Genomic DNA, 15,038 nt, shown 5'->3' with positions numbered 1-15,038 from the left:
GATTGTTTGAAGTGTCTGAACCAGATGTCATCTCTAGGTTGTAGGGGGTGAGTGTCTATGAATGAAACTTGATTTGGAGAATATGCTCATATGTAAAGTGTCATAAATAAACTAAGCCTTTATTTTTGGAGGAATCAGTTAATGTTTTTCCTAAGATTTATAATTAGTGTTCAATACGTTTGTTGAATACACCCTTTTGAATCATGTCTGGAACTTAGATGCTCAGTTGTTGTTTATTAGAATAAATAAATGCATGATAGTGATGTTGATCTAATAAGCACTTTGAAATACGCCCACATCTTTAGATACAACTCTGTACGATAAAATTCATTGAAATTTTTTGAGATAAACTGGTAGCCATTCAATACATATTTATTTATGCATATTATCAAAGATAAAATCGGGATACCATAAATTGCCAAAGTAGACAGAGATGTGCCTGGTACATGTCCCTCAGGACTGCTAGGTATGTTTATGCAGGTTGAATACAGCCCCAGGGGGTTTCATTCATATAAGACTTCTGTATTAATAGCCCCCCCCCAGGGTTGTGAAGTGCATAGTGAGAGCTCGGCCACTGACTCCAATGCATCCGTTCAACAGGCTGTGAGGACAGAACAGCCAATTCACCTTGTTGATCACCAGGACTGATGCAGCCAGTCTGGCCAACTGGAGAGACATGGGCTCTCACTTCCCCCCACATTTTCCTCATTCACCATCCCCCCTCCCTACAAGTTTAGGTTCTGGTCAAAGATGTTGACCTTCCCAGAGAGGGGAGCGTGCCCTCCAACCAAGGCCGTGCTTATGGCCCAGGTAGAGCCCTACTCACACACCAGGGGCCTCCCAGTAATCTTGGAGCAAGAGAGTCCCTCAAGATCGGAACTGAATGTTCTCCTCTTTGTAATGAGGCACTTACACAAATGCTCACCCAATGGCTTTTTTCTAACCCAACTTTTTACGCATTCCTTTTTTGATGCCAAGATTCAGCTTAGCTTTTCATGAACTGACAATGTCACTTATTCATAGACATTTTTGTTTTGCAGCCTCCATAAGGGCCTCAGCTGGGGATGTCATGTCCCAAAGGCCAACTTTAAACATTTTATCCTTGGGGTGCCAGGGTGGCTCAGTGGGTTAAATGGCCAACTCTTGATTTTGATTCAGGTGATCTCACCATTCAGAATTCAGATTCAAAATGATCTCACCATTTGTGAGTTTGAGCCCTGCATTGGGCTTTGCACTGACAGCGCAGAGCCTGCTTTGGATCCTCTGTCTCCCTCTCTTTGCCCCCCCCCCCCCCGCCCCTGGCCCCTACTCACTCTCCCTCTCTTTCAAAAATAAAGTTCAAAAATTTTTAGAAAACCATTTTAGGGGGCACCTGGGTGGCTCAGTCGGTTGGGCATCTGACATCAGCTCAGGTCATGATCTCACCGTCCGTGAGTTCAAGCCCCGTGTCGGGCTCTGTGCTGACAGCTCAGAGCCTGGAGCCTGCTTCGGATTCTGTGTCTCCCTCTCTCTGCCCCTCTGCCACTCACACTCTATCTCTGTCTCTCAAAAATGAATAAAGGTTAAAAAAAATTAAAAAGAAAACAACCATTTTATCCTTATATGCACAACATGTGTATTCTAAAACTAAGAATTTTGATTTCAGTTATGGAAAAATAAGTGTGAAAAACAAACAGAAAGGAAAAATACGGCCCTTCCATTTAGGCCGACTAGTGCATATTCACTGCACCTAACGCAGTCACATTTCTTCTTGGTGGAGCAAAGGGAGTACCAATTTTTCTGCTAAAAAGTAGGAGCCTTTGGTCATGACAAGACAGGTGAGATAAGGAAAGATCGAAGTCCCAGCAGGAGCACCACCATCACATCTGTGGCAGCAGAATACCTCCCATAATAGTCTATTTCCAAATTAGATGAGCTGGTCACCAAATCCTGGCTTGGCCAACAGCTAATAGTGTGTGTGACCTTGGCCCAGTCACTTGCCCTCCTGAAGTTTTGGCTTCTTCATCTGCAGCATGTAGATAACATTCTACTAAATAGGATTGTTGGCGGACTAACTGAGAGAATCAATGGAAAACATGAACTTTAGTCCCTGATTCATGCTTGGTTTTTAATATGTCATTACTATCGTTTCATCATTCGTTATTATTTTAAGTATCTACTCACTATTTCTGTAATTCCGAGCATGGCTTTGTGAAGACTCAAAGAGGTGCAATAGCTTTCTCCCTCATGGAGCTTATAATACACTCATTTGTTCAATAAGCATTTATTGAGTGTCTATTATGTGCCAGGCACCGTGGTGGGTATTAGAGTAACACACGTGACTAAGGTAAGCCAAGGCCCCTGCCCTCAAGTGGCTCACATTCTAGTGGAGAAGGTAAGAGGTGACAATACATACAGTGTATTTACAACACCCAATAAGAAGGGTTACACCAGAGGCGTGTGGCCTGGCTGTTCCCATAGGCCTAGAGAGTGTAGATGCGATTAGCCTGGTAGAGGGGCCTGAGCAGAGAATTCTAGCTAGGTGAACCTATGTGCGCAAAGAACATGACAGGCAAGAGAAGCTGCGGTTTTGCAACACCTGTGGAGCAAAACAGTTCTTGCAGAAGCAGTGGGAGACACGGCCAAAGAAACCAGTTGAGGATGAAGCATCAAGAGCCACCGCAGAAGAGGTCTCTTTCCCGAAGAGGCAAAGAGGAGCCAAGAAGACAGTTAAGCTACTTAGGGGGATGTGCTCAATTTTTCTACCTTTTGGAAACATCCTGCTGGAGTCTGGGGTAGGGTGGAAGTTGGGCTGGATGAGCCCGAGATAAGGTGAAAAGACCAGTTCCGTTTTTGTCCAGCTGAGAGAGACGAGGGCTCACAGCAAGGCAGTGGCCGAGGCGGTGGGGAGCCTCCATAGCTACCACCGCCATTTAGGAGAAAGATCACGGAACACAAAACAGACAGAATGGAGATGGGGGTAAACAGAATGATTCATGCTCCTGGGTGTTTGGCAGGGCCTCAAACATGATCAGGAATCAGAGGACTGGGTTTGGTGAGGACTTAGCACACATGTAGTGAGTTAAACAGCATATCAAGAGGAGAACAGTACTACATATACAACACCACTGGGTTTTAGGTTATTGTGCCAAATTAGACAAAGGAACAGATGCTATCCGTTCAGGTTAAGCAAACGATATTTGAACTCTTTTTTCAAGATTCCTCTTTGCACAATTTCCCCCCTTGTCTGGGAGCAACCTCGCTGATACACATTGGGGTAATTTCCCTGTTATCCCTTAACAGCGGCTGAAAATCTCATTCTAGGTCCACAGCAGCAGTTATTAAGAAACTGTGACCTCTTCTTCCCTAGACTTCCTACTTCTCAACTCTGCTCAATAGTTTGTGCTATTGCCAAAGCCTTCTTTCATTGCATGAGTGTGACCATGTAATTTCTGGTGCATTTTAGAGTAGTCCAAGATTTATTGAGAATTCATAACTTCCCAGAAAGTCTTTGGGTCTGAGTTATAAATATAAACAAGATAAAGTCTGCCCCCAAGAACTTTATGAAATAGGCAGGGAGCCCATTCAGCCATTCAATAGCTAGTTGTTCCGTAGCGTTGTGGTACTAAGGGAGACGTGGGAAATGCGCAGTGGAACTAGACACGATTCCTGCCATTAAAGAGTTTTATGTCTGATGGAGAAGGCGAATAAATCAAGCCTTAGAGCAATGGGTGATAAGTGATATATTAGACATAAGATGCCTTGGGAGCACGGAATAGGAACAGCCAACCCGTATCTAGATGTTCAGAGAAGCTTTCTGTACATGACATGTCCATAAATCACAGAATACAAAGTCTACTAGGAATAGCGTCCAAAGAAAGGTATACACCAACTGCTCTGGAAACCGGACAAGTTCATTCCGACTCAGTGGATCCAGCAAGAGTTTTGGGAAGACACTACATTTTAGTTAGACCTTGGAAGGGCCAAGTGAATTAATTCCTGCAAGCAAAGGAGGAAACATAAGGGCGTGTTTGGGGAATGGGGAGGTGTCCTTCACTAAGATCAGGTTTGGGGCTATAAGACACAAGGAGACAGACATACACTTTTTAAAAAGTTACAGTATAGGAAATACAGTCAATAGTATTGTAATAACGTATGGTGACAAACAGCGACTAGATTTATGGTGGTAAGCATTAAGCAATGTACAGAATTGTCCATCACCGTTGTACATCTGAAACTAATGCAACATTGTATATCAACTAGACTTCAATCATAAAAATTAAAATTAAAAAAAGTTAACAGCAAATCGAGTTAAAAAGTACTACGACATTCAAGAAATACCATGAAGTAGTAAGCGATGAAGAGCTAAGCGAGAGGCAAAGGCTGGAAGCACAGGTTTGATGAACGGTGAGGTCATCAGTGTGTCTGAATCGCAAGGTGCCTGCACAGCCCTGTGGTCACAGGCTCCGTGTGGGCTGGAAAGGCATTCTTGCCTACAGGGACGATGCTGGGTAAATGACGAGGGTTAACGGAGTTAATCTTTCCTCAGCTAGCCAGAAATCGTGAGGGCATGGAGCTCCTTGCTACCGTGTGCACACTTTAACCAAAACTTCACTTGAAGTGTAGCGGCCCCGAAGGGAACTGAGTAAAGCGCCATTCTGTTGCTAGTTCAGGCGCAAATCAAGAAGCCGAATAACTGGCCTCCAAAAGTTGCACAAAGGCTATCGGCCCTTATGTCCAGAGTTCTAAGCCTCTTAGCGGTGAGAGTGGGGCCGGTGGGAGTATGAAGGGATCCACAGACAGCAAAGGAGGGTCTTGACAGGTGTTTCTGGATGGTTCCCCCCCCCCCCCATTCTCCCTAAGGGAAGGCCATGTAGGACAGAATATTGAACTTGAAGCCTGGGTCTCTGCCACTACCTGACCCTGACACTGAACAGACATTTAATGTTTCAGTCTCTGCATCCCATGTCCCCATTTGTAAACTAAGGTTGTGTGGGTACCATACTAATAGCTAAGTACTTAGGGTTGACCATATGTCAGGTCAGGCGTTTCCTTTCTTTTTAACTTAAGTATAATTGACATACAGTGTTATATTAGCTTCAGGTATATTAACAGTGATGACGCTATGCTCACCATAATTGTACTTAGCATCTGTCACCATATAACATTATTACAACATTGAGGATATTACAATATTTACATATGATGATAATTATAAATGACGATACTGTTTACTCCACTTCTCTCTTTATCCGCCCAACCACCGCGGTAATTTTACTAACCCAATTTGACTCAGGACATTCAGTTCAGAGTGCTTAAGTAACACGTCCAAGGTCACACAGCAATAGCTGCAGGGCCAGACCGCATTCCGAAAATGCCGGACTCCACCACCACGCGATCCCAGTCCCATAGGGGTTAATCTCCCCCCAAGGCGCCCAGGGTCCCCTTCCCTTGACCACCGGACACCTCCCCCTCCTGCTCCCTGAACTCCGGGGAACGCGCCTCTTCCACCACCGGGCATGCTCAGTGGCTCACGAAGGATCTCCGTTCGGCCTCGGGAAATTTTTCACGCCGCTCGGGCGGCCGAGCCCGCCCCGCCCACGGCTCCTTCTCATTGGATTGGTCAAATTCAGCAAGTAGACGAGGAGGCGCAGATGACCTCCCAACCCCCCCGCCCCAAGCGCCCTGGGCGCGCGCGCTCCGAGCGTGCGTGCGTGCGTGTGAGTGAGCACGTGAGGGCCCGGAACGTGCACAGGGGGAGGGGGCAGGAAACGGGAGGCGAGGGGCGGGGCCGCCGTTGCCATGGCAGTGACGTCAGGCGTCGGAGAGCGAACCCGCCCCTGCCCCACGCGCGCGCGCGCACACAGAGCCATGCACACGCGCGCGCACCGCCGCTCTCCCTCAGACACACTGGAGGGAAAGGTCAAACTAAAGGCGAGGGAGCGGGGAGGCCGGAGGGAGCCGCCGCCGCCGCCGCGCGCCATGACGGACGCGGCCGAGGCTGCTTTCTCGCCGCCGACACCGCCGAGCCGCGGCTCTCGCCGCGCCCCCTGCCCCCGCCCCCCGTGCCCCCCTCCCCCCCCCCCCGGCTCTCGCGCGTCCCCGCGCCCCCTCCCCACGGCGCTCCGGGCGCGCGTCGGGCCTGGGGCGCGCGCCGGGCGGGCGCGGGCGCGGGTGCGGGAGGGTGGGGGCCGCGGCGGGCGGCCTGCCTCCTCGCGCGACCCCCGGTCCCTCCGCCCGTCCCCTGGGCGAGAGCCCGCCAGGTGAGTGCGGCGGCGGGGGGCAGAGGGCGTCAGGAGAGGACCGGGGAGCGCTCAGCCCCCCGCCTGACCCCTTCCGGGGACGCTGACAGGCTCTCGGGACCCGGCCTCTGGGGGGCGTCGCAGGGTCAGCCTGTCGGGGGGCCTTTTCTGGCGCCCCCGCCCCTCGAGGTCGAGCCCCGGCATGGTAGGGGGCTCCGCGCAGGGGGAGTGCAGCCGCCGGGTAGGAGTTGGCAGGGCGACCCGGGCGTGGGGACAGGCGACGGGAGGCAGGTGGGCCCTTCTCTGGGGCTTGGTAAAGTGCGGGGAGGGGGCGAGGGGCCGGGCAAGGTGCGCGCGGGGGGCCCGCGGGAAGCTTTCCGGACGCGGTCCTCGGGCAGTTGGGAGAAACTCTGCCCTTGGGACGAGGCGCTGTGCTTTTGCCCGGGCCAGCGAAAGTGGCGGATTTTACAGCGAAACTCAGGGAAGCCAGGCAGGACCGGACGGGAGAGGGACCGGGAGGACCCGCCTGGATGGGCACCAGGGATGAAGAAATCCGCCTGTGGGTAGCACTGGGGCATGATGTGTGGACGTTGCCATGCCAATGTTTGGCTGTTTGTTGCTTGTGGTTATTTTAGGACTAAATGATTAAAAAAAAAAAAAAAAGTTACTTGGGAGAGAGGGAACTGCTTGGATGGTCATGAGTTCTTCCCTGGGTATGCAGGAAATGGGTAAATCTTTCACATTACCACCCCCCAACGGAATCCATGCCCAGTGGGCTTTAACAATAATACATACAAAACGCTGGAGCCCCCGAAACCCGGCAGTGTTTGTCAGCTGAGTTTCAGGTGTCAGGCTCCGTGTTCCGTGGGAGAAAAACAGGAGGACACCGTAGTACTTGATATGCTCAAGCAGTCGCCTTTTTGTAATAAGCTTTGGAGCCCATCAAAGGGGAGTTTAGTTGTAACTGCCAGGGTTAAGTAATCACATTGACCCAGTGCCACCCACCAATCAGGAGCTTCCCTGAGTGTAACTTGGAAGACTGCTACCAGCCCAGGACTGTGCTGATTGTGAATTACCAGTGGTTCGGCTGGATTTTTTTTTTCCTCTTTAATTTTCCGCTATTACCTTGCATTTAGCAGACGTTACAATGAATTACCCAGTTGAACTCCTCTCCACTAAATCACTTTTAAATTCTCAGGCGCTAGCTCTGACGGGTCTTTTTTCGCCCCGTGTTTGAAAGTTGTTTGGATATTTCAAATATAATAGCTTCAACTTGATAAGGATTTTTTTTGAGTATAAGTCCAGCTTAAACAGATTATACACCAAGCGGGTGACGTGTTTTAAAATTTAAATCTCATCCAAGAAAACTTATGGTTTGTGAACGGCGCAGGTTGTGACAGCTGCCGTCACAGAGGAGATGTCTGAAGGAGTCTTCTGTGAAGGATAAGAGAACACCCAGGACGCCTGGTGAGTTTGATATTAACCGGCAGGTGTCCCCCCCCCCCTCCCCCCGGCTTTGCAAACTTGCTCGTTACTTGAGCATTTCTGACACGTGGGAGCCACTTCTGTTGGTTGTGGATCTTTGGTTATTTGTCATTTTCAGAAAGTTCTGTCGACAGAAAACTCTCACTTCAAAATTGAGTCGTTGTGGCATGAACCCGAGGCACCAAAGACTTTCAGTGCGAGATGTAGAGGAGGATCATTCAGTTTGGGATCTTGTTAATTCTTTCTGTGCAGCAATTTTTGTACCTGGCTCTGTGCTGTGACACCCTTTAAAGGGCTTGCTCCTATTGGCTGTTGCTGACATATGTCTGCATACAATCCTGTAATGGGCTGTTTGACTGTTACAACCTAAAGCATCATTTCCTGTACTATAGAAATAATTTTTTATTGCCCATCCTTCCTTCTCTCTGTTGAAAGGGAACTGTAGAATTGGGCAGATCAGCACTTACTCAGCATATGCCCCACGTGTGAGTCTCATTGACCTTGGTAGCATCATGGAGGTCATGTGTTCATGGAGATAAACTGTGCTTGAACAGTTTCCACCAAATGATAAAGACACATGGGAAAGAGATTTGAGATATGCATATCTTGATTTTTTTTTTTAAGTCGTTTTTATTGGGAATTTATTGTGATCATTGCCAAAAATAATTCATTGATTTCTTTTGGGAGAATACATACTTTTCTATTTTACATTTAAAAAATTACTTCTTTTTTCAACTTTTCTAGTATTGCTTGTATATTCTACCACTGACAAATGTTTTTTGGGGTGACCTTTTTAAAGCTTGAGAACTAGGGACAAGGGCAGTAATGCTGGGGTGAATTTGGCCTGGGAAAGCAGCTGTGCTCCAAGAAATTTGATATTTACAAGTGTAAGATAACAAATTAAGTAGTGGTTAGTTATGTTATATGAGAATTCTCTATTTTTACAAAAAGAATTCATTAAAAGATGCCTTCAGATAATCCCTTTTATATGGTAATTACCAAACGGGACTTGATTTATAAAAAATCATTTGGCATACAACGATTTAGGGATAGGATTTTGGCGTTACGTAAGATTTATCAGGGTTCTTTGAATTGTCCCTTTCTGAAAAGTGAGGACAAAGTTAATATTTATGGGCTTCTTAAATTCGAGTGTATTGCTTGCTTGTATGCTACCTATTAATGTTTTAACTGAATGGAAAACTTGTCATCTGATTTGTGCTGTGCCATCTAAGGAGCACATTGAAACCTAGTGAAAATGCCAAAATGTTATGGTCAGGTTTGTGTGGAAGTCCATCCAAGGTGGTGTAGTTACTGAAGCATCAAAAGCACCTTGTCATCGGATCCTGTTAGTAGGGACGGTGGTCTGGTAGCATAGGCCAACAAGTGGTTATACCCAGACTTCAGCAAAATCAAAATAAATAGATTAGGTCCAAAGTCCACATGCAGTGAAAACCATTACCTTGAATTTTTCTCTAGGTGCAAATTATTCCTCAGAATTAAAGGCTTGATTTTCCTAAGCTGTAATTCTGTTTGGGTCACTTGTGAAAAATTCTATTTTGATAAAAGAACAACTTACGTACTCTGTAAACTTTCCAGGGAGCTTTTTTTTTTTTTTCTTTTTGTTAGTGCAGTTGGATTTATTTGGAATCACAGGGGATATTGAGTGAAGTACTCGGGGAGTTGTCTCTCTGCAATCATTTTGCTTGGGCGATGTAAAAACAAAAAAAGGAATGTGAGTTAATATGAGTGGAACTTGCTTATGGATTAGCTCAGACTTTATGTTGGGATATGGGGTAAAGGAAGGAACCGGGCACAGGCTTTATTAAGGATAACTAATCAAACTTACTTTTCCTTATACTGTTCATGCCTGGCTTCATAAGACTGACACTCCTTCGCGATTTTAGAGAAGTCTTATTTTTAGAGAAGGACTTTAGATAAGAGCTAAGTGTATAGAAGCATTCAGAGTATCAGAGTATTTGAGTGCTTTAATAGTTTTTGTTTTTGTGCATCAGGCAGAAAGCAAGAAATTATTTTCATGCTGAATATGGCTTGAGAGCCCAACTTTGGGATAATGGGCACAGTTTTGTTCCTCTTAACGTAATTGAATATTATAAAAATTGAGAGAGCAGCTTGAATGATGCCATTGATTTCTTAGTACAGGCTCTTAGTTCCTCTGTTGAACAAATGAGTAAAAATGAGAATTGAAGATGTGATATTAAAAGAAATTTTTTCAAATTTTTTTTTTTTTTTTAAATTTCAAGATGCTGTCTCAAAGGATTGCTAATTTTTGAGTATGGTGAAGTTAAAAAAAAATTTGGATTTATCATTAATGAGGGTATGTAATTAAAAAAAAAACTTTTTAAACACATGCAGCAAGTAAGTAGACTGCTGCAAATTTAAAATATTTGTGCCAAGATCTGTGAGAATAGAGATAATGATCAGAAATTTTAATTGGAACTTAAGGCCAATTTGTGTTATCAACTTCATTATTCAACTCAGTGTCACTTGAAAAATATTTTATTTTTCTGTTCCCAGTTTTCTTTTCCTATAAAATGCAATCAGTAGTGCAACATACTGTATGTAAAATTGGGTTTTTAAATGTTTGCTAGACTTCTTAAGCATAAAATATTACCTAATGCTAATATGTGTATGTAAATCTATTGTATGGGACTTTTAAAAGTTTTGACTTTATAATCTGCAAAAATTTGTACAAAAATTTTAAAAATAAGAAAGGCCGAGTTCAGAGTTATAGTCACTGATGATGTTGTAAATTGTATTTTCCTCATTTTCCTTGAAGGATTTTCTTTCACTCTTGCTTGTTTGTATTTTCTAGATGCCAATCATGCTAGTTTTTAGTGTTTGATCATGGTATCTATACCATCAATAGAAAGTTCACTTGTAAAAACTGCCCTCTGTATCTTCTTCCAGCTGTTCTGAGGATTGTTTGAATTTCACTTACCGAATGTGCTTTAATCAGAAGTTACTACTAAATAGAAAAGTTATTGCAGTTTTCACAAACTAGAGGAAAATATAAATTTGTCTTAAGATATTTTGTAAACATTTTTATGTTACTGCAGGGACAGTTAAACATAGTATGTATAATTTAGTGTTTCTCACTGTTATTAACATTTGTTCTAACTTAGCTTCATTTGATGCATTATTAAAGTCAGTAATAGTAGGTATACAGTCTCATTTAAAAATATCTGTTTGTGGAATGTTTTTCAAAAAAACTTGCCCTTAAATAGGCAAAAGATGAAAATTTCACCCTGAAATCTTCTAATTGAATATATAGGTAAATGTTTGATATCACGCATTGTTTTGATTGTTATCTTACATATGAGGATTTTTTTGTGTGTTTCTTTAGGATTACTTTCATGTACTTTTTATTTTTTAAAAAAGCTTTTCTTTGGGGTGACTGGGTGGTTCAGTCGGTTAAGCGCCCGAGTCTTGATTTCAGCTCAGGTCATGATCTCCTGATTCATGGGTATAGAGCCCTGGGTCAGGCCTTGTGCTGCCAATGTGGAACCTGCTTGGGACTCTCTCCCTCCCTCCCTCCCTCTCTCTCCCGCCACCCTCTCTCTCTGCCCTTCCCTTGCATGTGTGTGCACTCTCTCTCTCTCTCTCATAAATAGACATTAAAAAAAAAACTTTTCTTTAAAAAAAAGGCATTTTATTCTTAATGACCATTTCAGAGTCCTCAGACTTTTATTTTATTTATTTATTTTTAATTTATTTCATTTTTTAGGGAGAGAGAGATCACAAGCAGGGGAAAGGGACAGAGAGAGAGAGAGAGAGAGGGAGGGAGGGAAGGAGGGAGGGAGGGAGGGAGAATCCCAAACAGGCTCCACACCCAGTGTGGGGCCTGACATGGGGCTTGATCTCACTACCATGAGATCATGACCTGAGCCAAAATCAAGAGTCGGATGCTTAACTGACTGAGCTACTCAGGTGCCCCAGGAGTCCTCAGACTTTTATATTTGAAAGAACTGGAAATGAGTAATTTATTAAGCCTTTTCCATAAAATGCATTAATTAATTGGAGCATGTGATGTAGTTTATTTTTACTATAATCAGAGAGTTGTCTTTATCCTAAACAAATTTATAGAATAATAGTTGGCTCTTTGGACAAATTTAGGTAGGGTAGACTGTGCCCAGAAATGATCTTTTGAATGCAAAGTGTTGGACTAAGTTTACAATATCCTATGGAAATGATATTTACCTTATAAAGACATTTATAGTATGCCTGTTTAAGGATGCTTTCTTAAACACGTCTGTAAGTAAATATATTATACATGTTGTTCACGTGATGTATTGAAGGGTTTAATTTGTATCGTATGCTTCTCTCCCCTCTTCCGCCTTTTAATAATTGTCAGTTGTTGGCCTTTAGCCACATACTATGAGGGAACTTTTAATGCATGATTGATTGGCCCAGGGTGGTGGTGGTTTTTTCCTAGTGCCTTGTCTGATGGGGAACAAGGAGATGGTCCTGTAACTCTTAATACATGTTAAATATTGTTGTGAATGTTTGGTTTTAATCAGTCAGTCTGTATAAAGGGGGAAACACTTTAAAAATTCTTGAGACGATATAAGTGGTTCTGTTCCCCGTCGCCCCTCCTCCGGCCCCTAACTCTATTGTGAGGAACAGAGAGGGTGACTGTAAGGAAGCATTGTAGGAGTTCGATGAGGTCTATGAAGGGAATATACTTGTTTTGATATAAAGCATGCTATATTCATCATTGCATACCTTTCCTTCAGGGTGTAACCTGGCTTTTTTATTAGCACTTGTGACTATGAAGAGTTGAGAAGAGCAAACTGCCAGGAGAAGCATATGGGAATCTTTAATCAGTTTACATAATGTTGCTGATGGCTGAGGATAAGCAGTTTCACACTGATGATCATTTTCCGTGATCACAGGTAGAGCTCCAAATTTTATAAGGCGGAGGACAGATGCTCAGGTGAAAGGTGGGGAAGGATTTTCGGATTCGAAGTCATTGTTGAGAAAATTCAAGGTTACCAATCTTGAAAAAAAAATTACGTTATATCAATTATAATATTTTCTAACACTGTACCAATTTTGAATATCCTGTGGCCATAAACACCCTAGTGTGTGTCCAAACATAAATCCTAATTTAGGTTAGAAAATTGGTCACTGAAAGTAGAGTTTTGGGGCGCCTGGGTGGCTCAGTCGGTTGAGCGTCTGACTTCAGCTCAGGTCATGACCTCACACTTTGTGGGTTTGAGCCCCACGTCAGGCTCTGTGCTGACAGCTCGGAGCCTGGAACCTGCTTCAGATTCTGTGTCTCCCCCTCTCTCTGTCCCTTCCCTGCTCATGCTCTGTCTCTCTCTCAAAAATAAATAAATATTAAAATTTTTTTTAAAAAAGTTAGAGTTTAACTGAAGGATGAAAAAGCTGATAATCTTTATCTTTTTTCTGTATTATAACACTTTGTTGTTAATTTAAAAAAAATTTTTTTTATGTTTATTTCTGAGACAGAGACCGAGCACTAGTGGGGGAGGGGCAGAGAGGGAGACACAGAATCCAAAGTAGGCTCCAGGCTCCGAGTTGTCAGCACAGAGCCCCACGTGGGGCTCAAACTCACAAACCGTGAGATCATGACCTGAGGCGAAGTTGGTCGCTCAACCGACGGAGCCACCCAGCCGTCCCTGTTGTTAATTTTTTCAGGCCTAGTACCATTTGCTTAGTTTTATGTACGCCTAGCTCTATAATTGAAGAGAAATTATGGGAATGATTCCTTGAGAAGCTAGAACCACATTGAGAGAGGTATGAGGTAAATAGAGCATAATTGTATAGATATACTAATTTTTTTTTCTAAAGCAGTGGTTTTGAAACTATTCTGTAAAAGGTTCTAGAGGAAGTCAAGCAGGTTCATTCCAATTTCAACTAGTGCAGTCTTACTTTGATCAGTTTTAAGTATGGAAGTTTGCATAAGGTTTCTTTTGAGAGCAAGGTTCTGTTGTTTAAAATAAAAAGTGTAATATCCACGATTGTTAGCATATTTGATCTTACCACTGTTCTGCTTAAATTATTACAGTGGTTGGGCCTCTTTAATATGATTTCTAAGACTTTTCTTTATCCAGCGTCAACTTAATTCTTCACCTCTTCTGTCAGTCTTTCTCTCGCTCTCCATATAAACTCTGTATTCTAGTCCTACTTAAATTGCATGATAGTCCCTGAGAAGAAAATGTTCTTTTACAGGTCCATTCCTTTGCACATGGAGCTGCTCTCCTTATCATGCTAGGCAGGACTCTGCTCCCTTGGAACCTTGGTCATAACTCCATAAAAGCATTTATTTCGTTGTTTTTAACTATGGCCCCCTCGAGAACAGAGACCATCTAATTTATCTTTGTATCCATACAACTTGGTGTTCATTAAGTATTCAAATGTCTGTTGGATAATTGCATTTAGAATTTGAGAAGTAGTAGAATTACTTTAATGCACACTCACGTGGATAAAACATCCCAGATCTAGTCCATGCAAAGTATTTTTAACGACATAGTGTCAGGCTAAGTATGTGAAAGGCATCCCATTGCACTTACCATGAAGTATAATAAAGCCAAAAGATACATAGAAAAGATTAGATTGATTAAGTTCTAGTGTCTTAAATGAAGTGTCATACTGGATTCAGTTATCGCATCCTAAAAGTTGGGTGTGAAAGCCTTTTACCCATTAATGTCATACCGTCTTGATTGCCCACGAAACAATTTCTTCATTATGATTTAAGCTAATAGACACAAAAAGACCTCCATGTGTCAAAGTATACAGTGTGTTGACACCCTCTCATAGAGGTTAAAAAACGGGCCCTGGAGCTGCCCTGCCTGAAGTCCTATCCCTCGCCTGCCTGTCAATACTGTGTGATCTTCTGTAAGTTACTTAACCATTCTGTGCCTCTTCTTCTCTGTAAGACGAGGGTGTCGATAATACTGCTTTATGTGGCTGTGATGAAGCATATGTGTGAGTTATGTATGTTGAGCACTTAAGAGAATGCCCAACACACAGAAAACCCTCAATAAATGTTAGCTCTAATTAATTTCTAGTGGCTCCTTATTTAAACAAATGAATGTGCATTGTGCATCATTTAAAAATAATTGCTTTACTGTAGGAGTATCTAATTGAAAAGAAAGTTAACATTTTTAGTTATATCTTTAGCCTAGCAACCGTTTGATCTCCTTACTGACTCATTCTCCCATCTCCCAGTGGAGTATAGACTGTTTCTGTCAGATGGATCAATGAAGACATGGGAGATTTGAAACGATGTCCTCTTCGTTTCTACAGCAGAGCATTTTTGTTCCCATGACCTGTGCAGTTTTTGCT

At 43.4% G+C, this 15,038-nt stretch overlaps 1 long non-coding RNA gene across 2 annotated transcripts in view; it reads left to right on the top strand.

The window, feature by feature from the left end:
• The first annotated feature begins 6,133 nt into the window (after positions 1 to 6,133).
• Positions 6,134 to 15,038, top strand: part of LOC122495842 — a 30,742-nt gene continuing 21,837 nt past the window's right edge. The window contains exons 1-3 of one of the 2 annotated variants that reach the window (XR_006300625.1): positions 6,134 to 6,242; positions 7,612 to 7,688; positions 7,825 to 9,230. This is a non-coding gene — a long non-coding RNA (uncharacterized LOC122495842). Of the gene's footprint in view, positions 6,243 to 7,611; positions 7,689 to 7,824; positions 9,231 to 15,038 lie in introns of those variants that run through there. The other variant, XR_006300626.1, reaches the window with a different exon arrangement.

The sequence above is a fragment of the Prionailurus bengalensis genome, chromosome F2 (assembly GCF_016509475.1).
Source record: "Prionailurus bengalensis isolate Pbe53 chromosome F2, Fcat_Pben_1.1_paternal_pri, whole genome shotgun sequence".
In the NCBI taxonomy this organism is placed as follows: domain Eukaryota; kingdom Metazoa; phylum Chordata; class Mammalia; order Carnivora; family Felidae; genus Prionailurus; species Prionailurus bengalensis.
Note: the sequence above shows the minus strand (reverse complement) of the source record. Positions and strands in the feature narration are given on the sequence as shown.